At 43.5% G+C, this 18,851-nt stretch overlaps 1 protein-coding gene across 1 annotated transcript in view; it reads right to left on the bottom strand.

The window, feature by feature from the left end:
- Positions 1–6,738, bottom strand: part of LPAR4 (lysophosphatidic acid receptor 4) — a 72,198-nt gene extending 65,460 nt beyond the window's left edge. The window contains exon 1 of the mRNA XM_019536267.1: positions 6,421–6,738. The gene's annotated coding sequence lies outside the window, so the exon portion shown is untranslated. The remainder of the gene's footprint in view (positions 1–6,420) is intronic.
- Between the last annotated feature and the right edge of the window lie 12,113 nt (positions 6,739–18,851).

The following is an 18,851-nucleotide window of genomic DNA, read 5'->3' as shown; positions in this document are numbered from 1 at the left end:
TTGTTTTTAGTGTATGATTTGTTTTGTATCTATAATTTGTTAAAATTATATCTACTAAAAGATTTTGTGCGTGCAGCCTTCCAACCAAAATATTTGCCCACCCCTGACTTAGAAGCTCTCAGTGTTTGACAGGCCCTAAGCACGGTGTGCTTGGAACTCCAGGATTCTGTTGTGCTGAAAAATCTCTAGTTTATTACAGAACTATAATAGCTGTAATTGTTGACTGATCCAACAACCATGTTCCCACGGCTCTTGTGATCCCAGACATAAATGTATGCACAAACTAGACAAGACTCTGGCTTCCTCTTGTCAGGCTTGAGTGTGTTTTCCTTAGTCAGTGATGCATTTTAAGCATTATAAAAACATACCTGTGAGGATCTTCCCAGGATTAGTCTATTCTGGGGCTGCAGGGAGCTCTAGACTGAAGTTACTATATTCAAAATGGAGGTTTCTGTGCTTCTGGACAACCACATGTCTGTATAAATATGCAGTACAAAACAGCCCCCTATCTCAGCTCAAAGAGAGGACAACACTTGAAATTCACATTTATAAATAGCACAAATGGAGTCTAAAACATGAAAGAAACCCACAGAGTGTCCACAAAAAGTAAACCTTCTAATGGATCAGAGGCCTGGAGCTGGACTAATAACTTAGACTGGCTGGAGGAAATCTAGTAGCCGGTGCTTCTATGAATGACCCATCTGTATAAAAGATTCACAAACAATTTGCACAAGCAGGGAATCTGCATAAGGAGAACTGTTAATAGCATCGTCTGAAAAGCTTTGCAGACTTCTTTCAGTCCAGATTTAACTTTGTATTTAAAGCTACAGTACATTCTGTGCTCAATGTGTTTTGCAATTTAAGAGCCTGATCCTGGCAAGGGAGCCCAATACAAGGATTCCCAAGAAGTAGGCTTTGAATTGAGCGCCTTTTCCATGCCCTATAATAGTTCAGTGGTCTAGATAACTGGTGGGGGCAGGGGTGAGGTTGGTAATTGCTTCTGGTTCATGCTGTATATATTATATGAGCACATTTTTTGACCCTTCTCTCCAGTTATACTGTGCATTACTCTGACAATATATAATTTTGCTTAAAGAAGGCAAACATGTAAATTGTGCCCACTCTGATGGCGCCATTACAGTGTAAAGGTACAAATAAGAATCAGGCCCATTGATTCTCTGCCATTCTAGCTGATCAGAGCTTTGTAAGTTTCTACCTTAAAAATATTTTGTGGATTCTTTAAGTTGAAAAGGTAGGATTTTCTATAGAAAAGAAACCCCTATTAGTCCAAACCTAGGCATGATTTAAAGCTGTGCAGGATATTTATAATAGATAAGAGTTGAGTTTCTAACCTGGACTTTGTAACCTGGACTCATCTAATCAGCCAAGAAATTTTCATGAATGTGTGGCTGAATTTTTGGCTGGCTTCCCCAGAGCTGCTGCAAGAAGAGAGAAACTCAGTGTACCATGGAGGTTTCACCAGGAGTTACAAAACAGGCAATTTCTTGGTTTTTCAGAGTTACTCTAGCACTTGGAGTTTTCAAATGCTAAGTATAAAGAGAGACAAAGAGAGAGAGAAACCTTCTTTCCTACAGGCAAAATCCTGGCTGAAGTTACAAACTGAGATAGTTGTCTGCCTCCCTCAATACATTCCAGTTCATATCGTTTCAAGAGTGTCTGCAGTCTTTCTTATATTGACATCACCTGTTAAAGTGTCAGTGCTGGAAGTGTATAAAAATTATCATAATTTATAAATGATCGATAAATTCCTACTAAATCTGTTTGTTCTCTCAAATGATACAACATCCCTGATGCTGAAGTTAATAGGATGCTGTTGTTTTTACAATAACACATTCTTGTTGCTGGCTTTCTCTGTGACCTTGTACATATTGTACTCGCACACAGCTGAGCCTGTTTTCTTTTGATTTGTAAGATAGCAAGATGTGAACAGATACTACAGCCCAACAGGTGATTGTACATATCACATCTGTTTTTTGCTTGATATGGTACTCCTGACATAAAGAACATGAATCCGAACAGATTTCAGAGACTTACTAGTACTAGTCCTCATTATTCCCAATCTAATGGGCTGGTGGAAAACTGTGTTGAAATAATTAATCACCTATTTACAGATCAGACTCTAACTCCACATCTTTATTTAGCATTGTAAAACAAAAATGTCACCTACTGACATTTCTTCAACAGAAAACTGAATAAAAGAAATCCTGAGTCATTAGCAACTGTTGGAGTCACTGGGGATTCATGGATATATGAAGAGACAGTGGGTCAAACTAAAACCCTCAATATGATTTGGGGTCCCAGGTGCTGCTGCCCCTTCATGAAAGTAGCACTGTGCATTTCCAGGATGGGAACAGTAGTCACAAGCCACACTGGTATCACAAGGTGTCAGGTGAGTTTGCCCTGTGGTTAGGTGAGTTTGAATACCCAAGCAAACAAAAACCATGGAGATGACCCATTCTCCAAGTCTCAGAGGGACAAAGATAAGGAGTGCCAAGTTGACTATATTGCCTAAGAAGATCTCTGACAGATACTATGCCAGCAGGCTGAGATGGCTGAGCCACAGCCATGGCACACCTGAACTAATGAAGTTACCATTGCCTGCAGTGATGTCTCATGAAGCCCATGGGTCCTTGTGACAGTCCAGGGTGCCTCAGAAATGAAGCAACCATTGTTAGCTTAGTTTAGATAACAGGCTCTGATAGGTTTTTAAAAAATTGTTAGTGTTGTTTGTTGTTTGTCTAAGAAAGGCATATGTGGGGAACCGCACCTTTCAAGAAACTCTACAGTGAGCTAGCTGGACCAGTACTTGACTTATGCAGAGACTCATGTTAAGAAATGCTGGTTACTCAGAACTTGGACACTGAATGAAGCAGAGCTCTCAGATTGCTCAGCTTCAAGTAATTGCTGAGCAGCACCGAGGAGAACCATTTCACATGTGAACAAGAGTATTTGGGGAACCCTGGTTTAAGCTTTAAGCAATCCCATGAGGGAGCAGAAATGATGTATGGCCATAGGTGACTAATTGCACCCAATGAATAATAGACAAGCGTGATCCAACCATACCATTTGCGCACTGGTGATAGCCTCAAATTCATGCACATAACCACTGTGACAAACAACCACTAACCACAGATAAATGGGAAAAGATCAGTCTGTTTTGGTATTTTATGAACAGAAAAAAGGAACTTTTTTATTGAATGAATTACAATTGTGCATATTTCCCCTAGTTCTGTTCACAAAAAATGAAGCAGACATCTGCACAAGGTGCATACGCATCCATACATCATAATGCAGCTAGTAGAAGTAAATTATCGTTACCTGCTTTGACACTCTCCCTTGACAATTTAAGGTTGTTGGAGAATGAGAGGCTTTTCTCTCAAAACCAAACGACCTTGCACAGATAAAATTTCAAATTGCTTTGGGGTAGAAGGCAGAACAGCTTCCACGGCCGCCCTTTTCTGGTAAATGAGGCCAGATTGGACTGTCTGCCAGAACAGAGGGTCAGTGAGCACAGGTCTGTTTTACAATGTTTGCAGGGCAGGGATGTTTATAGAATGGTGCCACTTTATGTCAGTTCTTACTCAGGTGAACTGCCAGCAATGTCAATGGATGTTTGCTTTAGCATGGGCTTGCAAGATAGCCCTGTCTGGGATTACAGCCGAGGAACTGCCATCAGAATGTGGCCCCCCAAAGGTTCTCACTTTGGTCCCAGGGCATTTTCAGTACATAAACCTAAAAAAAAACCCCAAAAACTAATGGGCTCAAACTGTGCTTTCATTTCTTGGGTTACAATGGGGTTTGTTCCCATGCTACTAGCAGAAGAGTTTGGCTGAAGGTACAAGTATTGAATATTTATCAGATGAGTTCCTTGTCTTTTTTATTAGCTTTGTGCCAGTGTTTTCAAGTGTAGAAGGAAACACACAGATTTTGGTTTTTTGACGTTTTCATAAAAAAGCAGCACTCAAGCCCAGAAGATAGTCACAAACTAATTGCAAAAATGAAGGCAAAAATAACATCTCTATTTGAAAAATAATATCTCTAAGAATGTTATGACTGGGGGGATGGCTCAGAGTAGTTGCAAACTGCCATTTTGTGCCCCGTTTACAAGGGTTTATTTCATAGCTACACTTTATATGTACACGTAAAAGAGAGAAGAATATCCATGTCGGTGGGTCTAATTTATAAGTGGTTAGATCAGGCGTGGCAAAGATAAGGCCAGCAAGCCAAACCCAGCCCATGGACCCATGTCATTCAGCCCACTGGGCTTCTGAGTTAAATACAGACTGTCAAAATGCCCAAGGCTGAATCGATTCAATCTTTGCAGGTTAGTCTAACCTGCATAGATTGAACTGATAGACAAGAGAACAGACATTCACTTTTGATTCCAGAAATGCAGCCATATGCCTGAAGTGGTCCAGGCCAGATGCCAGTGGGTGCTAGAGCATGCCTCCCTACTCAGCTGAAGCAGAGAGCTTGGGCCAAGGCCAGCCTGCCCACCCTGCGAGGGGAGGTGTGCCAGGGAGGTGCAAACTTCCTGGGATGCTGGGAGACTGTGAGTTAACTTAAATCTGGAAGGGATCTGAGACAGAAGTTCAGTAAACTGATTTAACCTAAATCAGTTAAGTCTGATGCTACATCCATCCAGGTTTATCTTATAGCAGTTTCAGCTATTTTGAAAGCAGTTTATGTGCACTGAATTTCTGTTGCGTTACAGATTTGGACCAGTTTCCAGTCATTTATATTATTTTGTGTAATTGCTGTTCCTAGCCCCCAAAGAAACAAGAATTCAGGGGTGAGGTGGGGTGAGCAGGGAGGTGGGGAATGGGCAAGCCTTGCCACCCAATTCTAGATTATAGAGCCTGATTACAGGTGCATTTCAGTAGCAGTAAGGCAGACAATGGCTATGTTAACCTCCGTGCCTATGTCTACACCAGGCCACTGATCCTGCCCCCGGAAGGAGAGCCAAATCCTGCCTAAGAGGCCAAGAGAGTTTCCTGTCCCTGACTTAAATAATTGTTTTCCAGGGAAAGCCTCAATTTGAGGCAAAGGTCTCTATCCTTCACAACCCCTTGCAATCAGCAGACCACATGCTTTTTTAAAGCAAATTCAGTTTCTTTGAACTCAGAGTTCTGCCTACTTATATAAATGGCAGTTTGGTCCTGTGGATTTGAAGCACAGTGACTGCAAATAGGACTTGGCCCCTTTTTTCCTTAACCAGAACAGAAATTTACAGTTGCTATATGTCATTTACAACAGCTGCCTTCTATGTGAAATCAATCCACTCGTACCTTTTAATCATGTATGATCTCCTGTAAGAGAAAATCCATCTGTGCTTCAGAATTACCCTTGGGTTATCATTCTTGGATTTAGGCCCTGATTCAGCAAAAAAACATTTAAGCATGTGCTTAAGTCTGTCTCTATTCAGCAAAGAACGTAAGGGTTGCTTAGCTTCAAGCATGCACATAAGTACTTTGCTGAGCTGGGATCTCTTTGCCAAACCATGGATGAAAGTCTTCTAGTGATGGTATTAGCAATCTGTAACATACAACTCCAGGTTGTCACAGGTGTGGAGTATAGTTTTTTCAACTGTGTTGTGCTCTCATATTTTTTGGAGAATAAAAGCATGGCCTAAAACTGTAAATATTGGAGCAAACATTCCCATGTCATCTGTTGCTAATTTACAGTTGAATCAATTCATTTCGATCCAAAAAAAGCAGAGCAGTTTTTAGTCTCACAAAACCACTGAAAAATTATACTTGCTATCATAAGCAAAGGAATTGCAGGACATGTGTTTCCCCCCAACTGTTTTATTTCACTAAGAGTATTTAGCGCTCTGCCAATTTCTTCCTCTGAGGCCAATGCAAATGTGTTCTCCTGCTTTTCATATAAAGCTGAAAAGTGAACTCTGGTTATGTAACTCACTAAGTATTCTTTCAGATACCAGTACTAGCTAGGAGGCTTTCTTCTTCAATGGCTTGATATAACATGCATCTTACAAACTAGTCTCCCTCTAAACCAATAAATACTTCTGTGAATAATGTGGTTAACTAAACATAACATAACGTTGTCTAAACATAACATAACATTATCTAAAATCATGTGGGGACTCTCAGAAGGCGGAGCAAAACACAAAATAAAACTACTGGTATCTGATATCTTAACCTTTGGGTGGACAGTTTATGACAGCTATTCAGCCACTCAACCATCAACTGTAGTTAGATTTAAACATGAATCCTTCCACGTACCTGCCACCCCCAACACACATGTTACATTAGATAAGTTGCTTCCTTTCTGTAATATTTGATACTTTGGGTTCATTTGGTTCATTTGTGTGTCTCCATAATAGGAAACGGTTGTTTAATGGAAAGGAAAAGGTATAGATAAAACAAACGAACTTACCCAAATCTCTCCTTGCTCCGGGAAGTTATTCAGTCCTCAGATAATGACTCTCCCCACTTGCTGCTTGTCAAAAGTAACACAACAGATGGCCTCGGAAAGGGAGCAGCTTTGTCTGATTTTTATCATCGCTTTCATAAACATTTTTGGCCCCTGCCCATAGAACACATTCAATGTAGTATAATCAGGTTCACAAGTAGCGCATAAGAGTCTAAATACTGGGCTCAACAATTTGATGAATTATGAAGCGTTGCACAGCAAGAGGTTTTAGACATAGGCACAGTAAAAATCCTGACTAATTTCATTGCCAGACCTAAAGAAGAGCTGAAGTCTGTGTAACGAGTGAGGTCATTCCACACTGTAACTTAATCTCAGGCCAGTCTGGCACTACTCTTGCATAGCTTAGCCATCATTGGCCATTCACAATCCCCTGTCAGATGGTTCCATTTATACTGTTTTTCTCCTGTGGTCCTCAAAGAATTGAAGCACAGGACTGCTGAAAATCTCTGCATAGGATAGATCTTAGCTCTGTCCATACTTCACCCTGAAAACTTGCAGCCCGAATAAACCTAAGTGTGAAAATGATATTTATAAAAAGCAAATAAACAATATAGATAATAATAATAGAACATTTTAAATGTCAAGGAGGGAATCTGGGGAGAAACAGTAATGTCTTGTATCTAGTTGTAACCAATTCTGGATTTTAATATCTTTTGATGTTGTTGATTCTTTGCAGCTGATCAAGTTTAGTTAATTCTCTCTCTTTAGAAATAAGAATTTATATTTCCCCGAACTGGCCAGAAGTCTGATGGTTAGCATGCAGGAGACAAGAAATGCAAATGTTTAGTTAGAGCTGTAAAATACTGTAGAGCCAAGCATGCAGCTGCAGTTACGTATTCATGGAACCTTTTCATATACATTTATTTTCTGGGATGATAGGGCTTTGTAAGGGATGTATTTGCTGATTTTTTTTTAAATAGTGCTAGCTTGGCATCCCAAACTGGTGAAGCAGCCTCAGATGTCTTACAGTGTGGATCTACTCTGCATCAGTTGGGTGTGTAAATTGTAACTGTGTAATAATGTCACCTTTTCACCCAGCAGTGGTTTTCCTGGTATGCAGTCAGAGCCATCTTTGTTTGCTTTTAGGGACAACAGTACATTCTTATTTCAAGTTGTTCCCATTAGCAGTGCAGAGCTAACGTGAGTATGAACAGGATAATATTCATTCTTGTGTCTCTTTTTTCAAGCTGTATAGTAAGGCTCCAATCCTGCAGACTTCACATTGCTTAACTCTCCCTATTTGTTCTGCAACAGTAGCTAAGAGCCCTGTTGAACTAGGCACTGTACAAGCAGAACAAAGAGCTTATGCTATCACATACGCTCTCAAACACATGTGTAAATCATTGCAAGAACAGAGCCCATGATCCAATCACAGAGCTTGTCTGTCAGCCCTGCATTACCCCATGGACAGAGGTTATAAAGGTCATAATCTAAAGACAACAGGGTTGCACAGTCAGTTATGGAAGAAAACACAAGAGTGAGCAGCAAGTATGTGCGCAGCAATGTTTAATGGAATTAATTACATTGTTAGAATTTCAGCCGTTCCCCATAAGCCCTGTTATTTCTTTGCCTGTTTCTGGTACCCAAGAGAATATCAATATAGCTGTGACAATGTTCAGAGGAACTATGTGCTAACAATAGGATTCTGATCTCAGTTCCCTGTCTTAAATGTAGGCCAATAATTGTGTATGTGTAATTGTAGGACACATAATGGCTATTCTTTTCTGTATAGTTACTACACCAGTGGCATTTAGCACATTATCTTAGACAATAGACAGTTTTCAGGGCACAGAAAACTAGTGATTTCTGAGGATGTAAGGTCTTCTACCAGATTTCCTGAAGACTGTAGACTCCATCATCTACATTTCATGCACAAAGAGGTTATCTGGCTGTGACTAGCACTGAAAACATAAACAGACATGCTGTTATTCCTTAGGGTCTGTTATCCTGAGGGGAGAGAGGGGAACAGCCTCAGAAAGAAGAGTGAACTTCCATTGGTCCTAATGGCTTGTTAACAAGCTGATCAAGACTACTCACCCTAACTTCCAAACATGTTAACTATTTCATAGGCAACTACCTACCTCTAACATATGCATGACAGACATAGCCGGATACTTTTTAGAATGGAAAATATATGGGGATAAGTCTTGTGATGATTGTTGAACGTTTATGTGGTTAAAGTGAAAGATAGTGTTGTGGTTTCATGAGAGCCTTATCTGGTGGCCTAGCTAAACTACAATTCTGGCAATATGCTCTCTCTTGCTTGCTTTGTCACTGATATGTTGTGGGAGACGTTTGGCAAGTCAACCAGCTTCCTTCCGCTCTATCTCAGTTTAGTGCTTCACAACATGAGAATAATTCCTCCATCACAGATGCAGAGCATGGTTTAGTATTTTAGCACTTTGAGTTCATTAGATACAAAGTGTGACACGGATCTGCATTCCGTTTCTGTAAAAAACACAGGCCATCAAAGCATGCAATGCTTTGGGTGTCCCCACAGTACAGTCTGCAAGAATTCAGCTGGTATTTCCCCATATTTTTCTTCATTGTCCTCTGGGGGAAAAATAAATAAAAATAAAGCTGGTGTGAGGGATGGATGTTTTACAACCTAATAGAGATTTTGTAGTTGTTCTCTTTGCATCTTACAGGAATCCTGAACATTATTACATAGAGACAGAGTTCAGAAAAGCTATAATATAGGCACACAGATAAGCCCTTATATCCACACAGGCTATGTTTGTATTTGATTTCCCATCTCTAAGGACTGATGCGTGAGAAACATGAGGTAGTAATGATGGATCCAGATGTATATAGTTTGAAAAACAGGTCAATGGGGATATAATCACCACCCTGTAAATATCTTTAGGGTAGTAATATAAAAGAAAAGAAGGGATTACTCTGTTCAGAGGGGAGGATAAGTAACAGCAGTGGCCTAATATGGAGGAGGGGAAGAAATTAAGCTAGACATTTGGGGCTGGGGGTGGGGAATACTCATCAGTTGAACCAACTGACCATTGAATAAACTAGCCTGGCTGGTGAGTCAGGTATGAGTAGGCTTGGCAGAATTTGATGTTTATTTTTTAATATTTTTGATGGCTGTCAATGTTTATTTTTAAGTATTTATTTAGATTATTATCCACTTAAATTTTCAGGGTGGCATGAAACTAGAGGTGTGGGGGGCAAAAAAACTTATTAATGACAAATATAACTACTGAAGGACTGCAGCCAGCTGAGCAGCAGAGATGCAATCAATCCCAACTCCACTCATCCATAGCTCCCTCATCAGCTTTGTCACTTCCTCTCTCTGGTTAATTACAGACAGTCAAAAAGCCCAAGGCTGAACTTATTCAGCGTTTGCAAGTTAGTCTAAACTGCAAAGATTGAACCAGTAAGCAAATGAACAGACATTTACTTTTGATTCAGGAAATGCAGCCACATGGCTACAGTGGCTCAAGCCAGAAGCTGGGGGGGCACTAGAACATGGCTCTCTGGCATATAGCCAGAAGGGGCTATGTGTTTGCTTCCTCTTCCTGCTGTCTCTGAGGTCTCTGGAATTTGCAGTCCAGACTGACAGCAGCAGGACTCTTCATAGTTGTTTATCATTTCCTCTTCCTGCTTTCAGGTGCCTCTGGGATTTGTAGTCCACAGTCACAGCCAGCACTAAGTAAACAGGACAGGGCAGTTCTGTGGGGGAAAGGAAGTTTAAGCCCCCCCCCCCCGCCCCGGCCCCAGGCCCAAGCAGAGGTTTGCCTAAGGGTGGGCCAGTGAGCCAGCCCTCACCGCTTTAGCTAGGGAGTAGAGGAGCAAAGCCAGCTCTGCTCTCTGGAGCAGACAGGACAGCCTAGCCCAGGGCTGCAAAATGCTGGGATGCTGGGAGACTCTGATTTAACTTGAACCAGGAAGGGGTCTGGGACAGAAGTTGCATGAACCAGTTTGACCTAAATCAGTTAGGTCTGATACTACATTCCACCAGGTTTATCTTCAACCAGTTTCAGTCATTTTGAAACTCATTTATGTGTACTGAGCTTCTGTTCTGTTACAGGTTTAAACCAGTTTCTTACCATTTAAACCAGTTTATGTGTAAGGGATCTGTACCTAGCCTCTTTGTTCCCAGTCCCCTGGGGTTTCTGAGAGTTGCAATCCAAACTACAGTCAGCATGGATCTCCATCAACTATCATTTTTCTTACATCACCTTTCTCTAAATTCTGACTATTAATGATGGAAATATTTTTTCATTCATCTGTGGGTATGAGATTAAATTGACATTTATTGATGGTTACTAGAGGTGGACTGATACATTGGTCTGATGTTGGATCAGTACCAATATAAAAAAATTGGCCGTATCAGAAATTGGTCTGAAGTGGCCAATAGTTTGACCAATAAATGTCCATGCCTGCATACAGCCACAGCACAAAGCCCAGCAGCCTGCTCCTGGTAAGTCTGTTGTGGTGGAAGGGGAGCAGGGGGGTAAGGGGTGGGGTGCAGATCAATGCCCTGCACAGTGAGGGAGGGAGGGAGGGGGCAGGGGTAGGTGCTGCCCAGCTGGGGTGGGGCAGGTGTGGGATGGAGCCATGGCTCATGGGGGGGTGGAGCAGCTCCCACCACTGCGCTCACCACAGGAGGGCATGGGGGCCATGTGCCCCCCAGTTCTGCACAGGTTGGGGTGAGCAGGCTGCAGCGGGGGCTGGGCTCAGGGCAGACTGGTGGCGCTGGGAGGGGGGCTACAGAGGGACCCCCCTTAGTGTTGCTCCTGGGGCTGCCACCACCCACCCGGCACAGCCCCAATTCAACCCCCACCTCCACCCACACACCAGAAAGAGCCAGGGCTATGCCAGGAGGGTGGCAGCAGCACTGGGAGCAGCACTACAAGGGGGCTACAGTGAAATTTGGGGTGATTGCAGCACCCTCTGTAGTCCCCCTCCCAGCACTGCTGCTGCCCGCCCCCACTGAGAAGAGCCTGGTGCAGCCCCGGCTCCAGCCCACAGCTGCAGCCCACCTGCCCCACCCTGTGCAGATCCAGGAGCACTCCCCCCCTGTGCTTCCCAAGGTGTGCACAGCAGCAGAAGCTACCCCCCACCACCAGTGAGGTGCGGCTCTATCCCACACCTGTCCCAGCCCAGCTGGGCAGCATCTGCCCCTGTTCCTGCCCTGTGCCTCCCTCACCGCAGGAGGTATTGATCTGCACCCCCCCATGCCCCTTTCCTCCCCTCACCTTTCCTTCCACCACAACAGACCTACCAGCTGCATGCAGCTGTATCAGAAATTGGATCGGTATCAGTCGATATACCTCCCTAAAAATCAGCTATTGGTATCGGCCCCCAAAATCTCTATCAGTGTACCCCTAATGTTTACCTATAATAATTGAATGCTCCCAAGCCTAGATATCATTAAGACAAATGGAGGTAGGATAACGTGTTAATAGTAACTATTGAAAGGATGGCAGAAAATGTGGTTGGAGCACATAACGTACACAGTCTTTTCTGGCATTATCATTATGGTCTAAAGTCTGCAGTCCCCGCTTGAGCAAAATTCCCATTGAAGTAATTGGAAAATTTGCTTATTCTCCCTTAGGAAGGCCTGCAGATATTGATGCTGAGATGCTAAGATGATTATGACCTCTTCATATACAGATTTTTCAAAGTGAAACCAGTGGCCTACAGTTTGTGTTTTTCAGCAGACTGATGATGCAGCTTACATTTGTTTTTAGCCTGGAGAGAGACAAATAAGTCAATATGCCTACTTTTGTTGCAAGGTGCTGGGAATTCTCAGCAGTTAGACAGCTGGGTCTTTCGGAGGAGAATGGCTGAGCATGTCATATTTCTTTTGTTCCTACAGGGGCCAGCAGCAGACGAGTAGGTTTGAGTTCTATAGCAGGCATTCCTGCTTTTGCTCTTGTTTATTTGCAGTGGAGGAGAAATGGAGAGCATTCAGTTCAACAGCAGGTGATTCTCTCAGTCTGAAAGGCAGCAGCATCACTGCCCTCCTGTTAGCTTTCAGGAGACATTTGTAAGGTTTGCATGATACCCATCCACGTTGTGCCAGGGCACTTCAGCCCTCTGTTAAGTAAGGAATCCTTCTGGGGTGGATCCAAGAGAGGAGTGGGGTTGTGGTTGCGCCCACTCCCCCTCCTTTGGCTGTGTGGCACATGTGCAGTGAGCCAACTCGTCAGCATGGCTCTGGTACTCAGACAGTGAGCACCACTGCCACTTGCCCCCCACCTGTCCCTTTGCCTGCTGAATTTGGCAGTAGAGGAAAAGTTATGTGGGGGTGGGTGGATGCACTGGCAGCATTCAAAATGCTCGCTGTGCAGGCATGTGCTGCACAGCTGAAGGAGGGGGTGTGCTCCTCTCTTCCCCCGAACTGTTCATGGAAACATTATGTCCGTTGTCCAAATATTGGAGTGGCCTGAGGTACAGAGGTTAACTGACTTGCCCAAAGTCACGCAGGAAGGGCAGGAAGTAAAACTCAGATCCAATTCCCAATCCTGTGCTAAAGTCACAGTAATAAGCAGTAAGCTGGTGTGATAGCAGGCAGCCCTCTCTTCTAGTTGTGATGTGAACCACAGACACTATAAAGGGTGAGATTCGAGTGGCTGCAATTTCACTCTGCCTGTTTTTCCAGTGGCATTTCTCCGATAATTAATCTGAGGCAGCTGAGGTGTAATCAGTTTAAACATGATTTCTCTGGCCTGTGTGAAGAGGATGCAATTTCAGAAACTGTTTTCTTGAACAAGGGGGCTGAAGGAACGCTGTTTTCTGCTTAGTGTGCAACCAGAAAAGCTGGCAGAACCATTTGATTGGAACAATCTGAGTTAATAATGCAGCTCTGTTTCCACTGGAAGACTATGGAGCAGTCTTCACCACAACAAATGGATTCATAAGCATGCACCAGGTCCAGACACTTTTGGCAAACAGTTTTCAGCCTATGAGCTGCTCCTGAGCAGTTCTTTTCAATTGTTCATTTCATTATAAGCTAATAGTGGTGTTACTGGGGCGGTGACCAGGGTAACAGCCCTGGCTGAGTGCCACCTATTGTGGGGCGGGCACAAAAACTGTTGTCACTCGCAGCTGGCATTGTCCCTTGTGCAACCACTGCTCAGGATGTAGAGCTGCCCCGTTAAGCCACTGTAAACTAGGGCCTCTTTCTGGTGACTTCTCATGTGCACACCTGTCACTTGTTCTGTTTATAGCTACTTAAGTACATGCAGTTGAAATTATCTTTCAAGTTCTAGCCCACTCTTACAAGATACTAAAGACTTTCTATTTCCATGTAGTCATTTGAAGTGAAGGGCATTCAGAGCTTTGAAGGAGACAATAATGAATATCATATTTCTCTTCTCAAAGAAGGTGATATGTATCATGATCCCCATTTTAAATATAGAGAGAATAAGGCATGTTGTAACTTCCCCACAGTCCCCCAGCAAGGCTACAAAACTCAGCTCTGTCAATGAACAGCCCTGTGCCCTGTCCATCCTGACATGGAAGGTTAGGAATGAATTTTCCCCAGTTTCCTACTGGAAGATACCTTAGCAATTTCTCTTCTTCTTCCAGGCTTTAACCGTGGCTTTAGCTGAGGTGGATGTAGGTCCTTTCTGTTTCCGTAGGAGCATGCCAGAAAGCAGTGGTGCCAATCACTCTTAAGCAGCCCTCACATGTATACGGATCTCAGCGCTCCATCTGAGCATGCTGAGTCACGGCCTTTAGATGTTGTTGATTTAGGCCACCTTCCATACAGGGCATGCTGTGGGATGCCCAGGAACTTTGCTTAGAAGAATTAGCATTGGGAGATGTAGGAGTTATGCTAAAGAAACCCTGCAGGGACTCTGTAATTCAAACCCCACGAATAATGTGTTGGGTGGAATAGAGATCTAAGTATTTGACATCAAATTTCATGCATTTGGAATTTTAAAAATATATGTCCTGTTGCTGAAAAGTACAAAACAGAATTTAATCTTATCCAACCTTTCCCTTCTTTTCTTACTTTAATAATAGGCACATTCAAGCTATTAACACAACAGAGTTTGATCATTTCTTGTTTGTGCAATCCTCAACATGTGCTTCATTTTATAACGAATCTGGCATTTCTTACATAACTGAACTTGCCAACCTAACAAAACTTTAGTCAATTAAGTTGTTTTTGCAACCATTACAACGATGATAACTTCTGTCTTAGTTCCTTCCCCAAAGGATTAAATTGTGAATAGCAAACCCTTCACATGCTTTTTGACATGATTTCTTTCTTATCCACATGCAGAAAATGATTAATTTATTCCCAAGATATTCAAGATGGACTTTTTCTTTGCCTGTACTAAGAAGCCAAGACCTTTGCTTCTTTTCTCGGTCTTGTAATACACTTCCACAAAAGACATCACCATCATTTTGAACTACTAGCCACAGTGGACAAAGAAAAAGGCCTTTTTCTTAAACAAATTTAGTTTTCTTGTTTCTCAAACAATTCCTCATAGTCCTGACTAGACAATTTATAAATCAGCCTACACCGTTTGTTTTTCTTCATTTTTGGAATCAAAACAAAAAACTTCAATTAAAAACTTTAAGACTATCTAGTTTTTATAAAGACATTTACTTTCTTTTGAAATACCATTAAGGGACTACTTTCCATCCTACCCCAGGCTCTGATCTCATCAGCCTCAAAAACTGAACAGGGTTGTGCCTTATTAGTACTTGGATGGAAGACATTCAAGACAAGTCAAGGACAGCATAAGAAATATTTTTGCCAAGTCAGTGGGTGGAGATTTTTCGTTTGGCTGTTTAATTGGAAGCTTGAGGAAGATTTTGACAGCATGAAGGGTGGTGAGATACCCATCTCCCACTGGAAGTTGGGTGCCTGAGTCCCACTGGAGATGCTGACAGTTTTTCTTCCTGCTGTTTATTATATCATTGAGCAGATTCAAGGGACAAGGAAGGGGTGGTGTTTCAGGGAACCCATGCACAGTGCATGGATTATGTTTGATGCAGGGGACTCTTTACTCATGTCTGTGTCAGACTGCGAACTCACTGCCTTCTCTCCTGCCTTTTCGCCTCTTTGTTGGACCAGAATTCTGAAGGCTCGTGGCAAAGGTTAACAATAGGCGATGACTGATCTGGGTGTCCTTCCACTGAGCTGGAATCACTCTCCATGAGAAGCTGCCTCCTTCCTAAAAGAACTGATTTATCATGGAAGAAGCAGCCTGGCAAAAAAATTGCTTGTGATCACCTGCTGAATCTGTCGTTCTCATGAGAGGGGAAACTGGAAAATGACAAAAAGGGCAGGCACCACTCTAATTCAGGCGTTATTTTCACCAGTTCAGGATAAAAGGACCTAATGGAAGAAGCGTGGTGATGATGAGGAAAAGGAAAACCCTGAATGTTGAAAGGGACCCTCCCCTCATTGGCCCTAGTGGAAAGGACCAACAGTGTGTTCAGGAAGTTGGTTTTGTTCTTGATGTTCTGTACTCTCCTGTGCTTTACCTTTTCAAGTAAGAAGTGATGCCATTCAGGACCTGTCATGCGTGTGTTGAAGCATGTCATGAGAAAGAGGATCCTATTTCACTTTAAGTGCCCAAACAGCACCTACCCAGCCACATTAACTGCTGTTTTTGCCACTCATGCACAGTTTCTGGTCCTATTCAATGTGCAGCGTGGATGCCCAAGGATCTGCCTCACCCCTGAGCATGCAGTAGGTTGTATGCTATCCAGACTAATGGGTGTTAGACACTAGACGAGGAGGTGGGGGAGGAAGAGGAGGGCCCTCCATGTTTTAGCCCAGGTGTCTGATAGCTAGGTCACTTGCATGGAAAGTAGGAGACCCAGATTCTAGACCCCTCTTAGCTGGAGGTGTTTTGGCCAGACTACAATTTCATGACTTCTGCATACCCGGATATATGCGTACAGAGCCACATACCTGCCCAGACAGAGCATTTGCACATGCTCAGCAGCCTTTTGGACCCTTGCCCATCCATGAAACCCTTGCATAAATGCCAAAAACAGCAGTTACACAGCTGGGTATGTGCCACCTGGGTGTATAAAGTGAAATAGGTTGCTGCCCTTAGAGTACACTGGTGCATTGGACTGGGATTCACTATAACATTCTGGTGAGGCCCCAAACAAGGGGACCAGATCTATAATACAGATTACAGGTTGCACTGTAGAGTTGACTGTTTCTGGAGTGAAGATATAGAAACAAAAATTCAGCATCCATCAATCCCATTTCATTTTGGAACACAGAGTAAAGACTAAATGTTTGACAGTGAAACAAATGCCTGTAACTTCCAGCTCTCTTTTTTCGTGTTGTCTTTTTTATATCATGAAGAATAGGGGCTAGTAGGTGCATCTACACATGTGCTTTATGCTGAGTTGATTAATTAGCTTTGCAGTAAAGCATTACCGTCTACACATGCCTGTTTTAGGGTGCAGTAAATTAATTAACTCCTTTGTAGGCTAGTACTGTCCAGGACAAGTACTATCCTACAGCAGAATCATTTACTGTTCAGAAACATGTGAAAATGCACATGTGGACCGTGACTGGTACCACAGTAGTTTGAGCCGGGGCAGAGCAGCTCTGGGCTGGCAGCAGGCTCAGGGAATCAGCCACATGGCTCCGCACTTTTGGCTCTCTCATACCCGTGTCAGCCCCTCTGCCTCCTGACACTGCCACCCAGAGCCTGGGGCTGACCCCCCTCAAGCCTACTGCCATCCCAGGGCTGCTCTGCTCTGGCTCAAACTGCTGCAGTCCCAGACACATGTGAAGATGCTGTGTCCAGGAGCAGCTGACTCCAGCATGAACTGCCACATTAATCAGGGCCATCCCTAGGGGGGGTGAATCTGGGCAACCGCCCCAGGCCCCCTCGCTTTGGGGGGCCCTGCGGTCAGTGCCATAAAGGCCCCACTGTGGCTGCCACATGCCGCGGAGTGCTGCTGGGTCTGGCTTGCCATCCCCCCCACTCCACCGGCTCCAGCCACTCGCCATTCCCCTCCTGCCCCTTGGGTCCTGCACAGGCTGCTATGGCCCGGGCCCCGCACGCCCCTAGGGGTGGCTCTGACATTAATAGTTCATGTAGAAGCACCCAGTGTGTAAGAAACTACATCCCATTTTCTGCAGACCAAGCTGCTATCAGGGACTTTGTCCTCTTTGAAAAGCCTACCAGAAGAAACCTGGAGGCTATAAGAAGGTCCTTAAATAAATTAGTGGTATACAAAGGAAGAGAGTGAGAGGGTTCCTTTATCTGAATGTTCCAAGAGCACAATCAGTGCATCTAGTGACAAATTTAATTTCTGTTGCTTTTAATCCTTTATGAGGTGTCTAATCCTTCTTGACTGGTGTTCTTGAGCCACAAGCCATTTCCACCCAGGTCCCTGTAATTCCAGCCACTTTCCAGGTCTGGCTCAGACACCAATTTGTAGATCTTCTTTAGAAGAGATGGAGCTGGCACAGAAACGTTTCTCTTACTGTAGCACCTGTGAGACAGGAAGCTTCCCTGTGCTTCTCTGGAGAATTGGTGTGGGTTCTTGCTCTTATGTTGCTCCTCTTCTTCCCGTTCAAACAAAATGCCCCCTCATACAACCAGTGCTACCTTAAACCTTGGCTGGCTGGCACAGCAGGGATATAGGTAACAAACACTTCCACCAGGGAGAGCATCCCACTTACTTCATTGCGAGGATCAAGTTAAGTCACTGGAGTGCTGCTGGTCCTCCACTGACTTCCCACAAGTCCTCCGTGTACTGGAAAGAACAGAGATGCTTTCCCACAATTTAGTTAGAAAGATTCATGAGACAGCTCAGATTACAGCAGCACAGAGAACTGTGGAATGTGCCCCTGGAAGTCCTAGTGACACACATGTGTTAAGTGCAGCACTACTGAGGTCACAGTAAGCCCCAGTATAGCTTTGCAGTGTGGTTGGTCACAGCAAGGCTAGGTTAACTTGGGTGCTCTGTTCTCAGATCACTTGAGTTACATCTGCAGTAGAGACATACCCTTAGAGAGCAATGCTTACCTTTCACCATTTACTCACATGGTTATATGTATGTGCACAGCTTGTAATAAGGTTTTTCATGGTTGTTACCACTAATGATGGGAAGGGGTGAACTCTAAACAAGACAACTTCAAAAGCTACCAGGGGTTTAAGCAGTACTATGTAGAACTGCTCTGAACAGTCCCAGAAGATATAGCACGTAAAATGCTGTCGATTGCCTGACTCCATTTAACTTGTCAGTTTTCGCATTGGAACAGGGTAGAAGATAGCAACAATGGGAAAACTTCGGCACAAAATGCTTGGCATACAGGACTTCTGCATATGGAGAAAGGTATCAGATGTATTAGCAAAGTTAAAAGAAGCAGTGCTCTAGGAAATGCAGTCTTTCAAATGAGGTATATAACA

This window comes from Crocodylus porosus, unplaced genomic scaffold (assembly GCF_001723895.1).
Source record: "Crocodylus porosus isolate Cpor-Errol unplaced genomic scaffold, CroPor_comp1, whole genome shotgun sequence".
NCBI classification, from domain to species: Eukaryota; Metazoa; Chordata; order Crocodylia; family Crocodylidae; genus Crocodylus; species Crocodylus porosus.
This window is presented reverse-complemented; position numbering and strand designations above follow the sequence as displayed.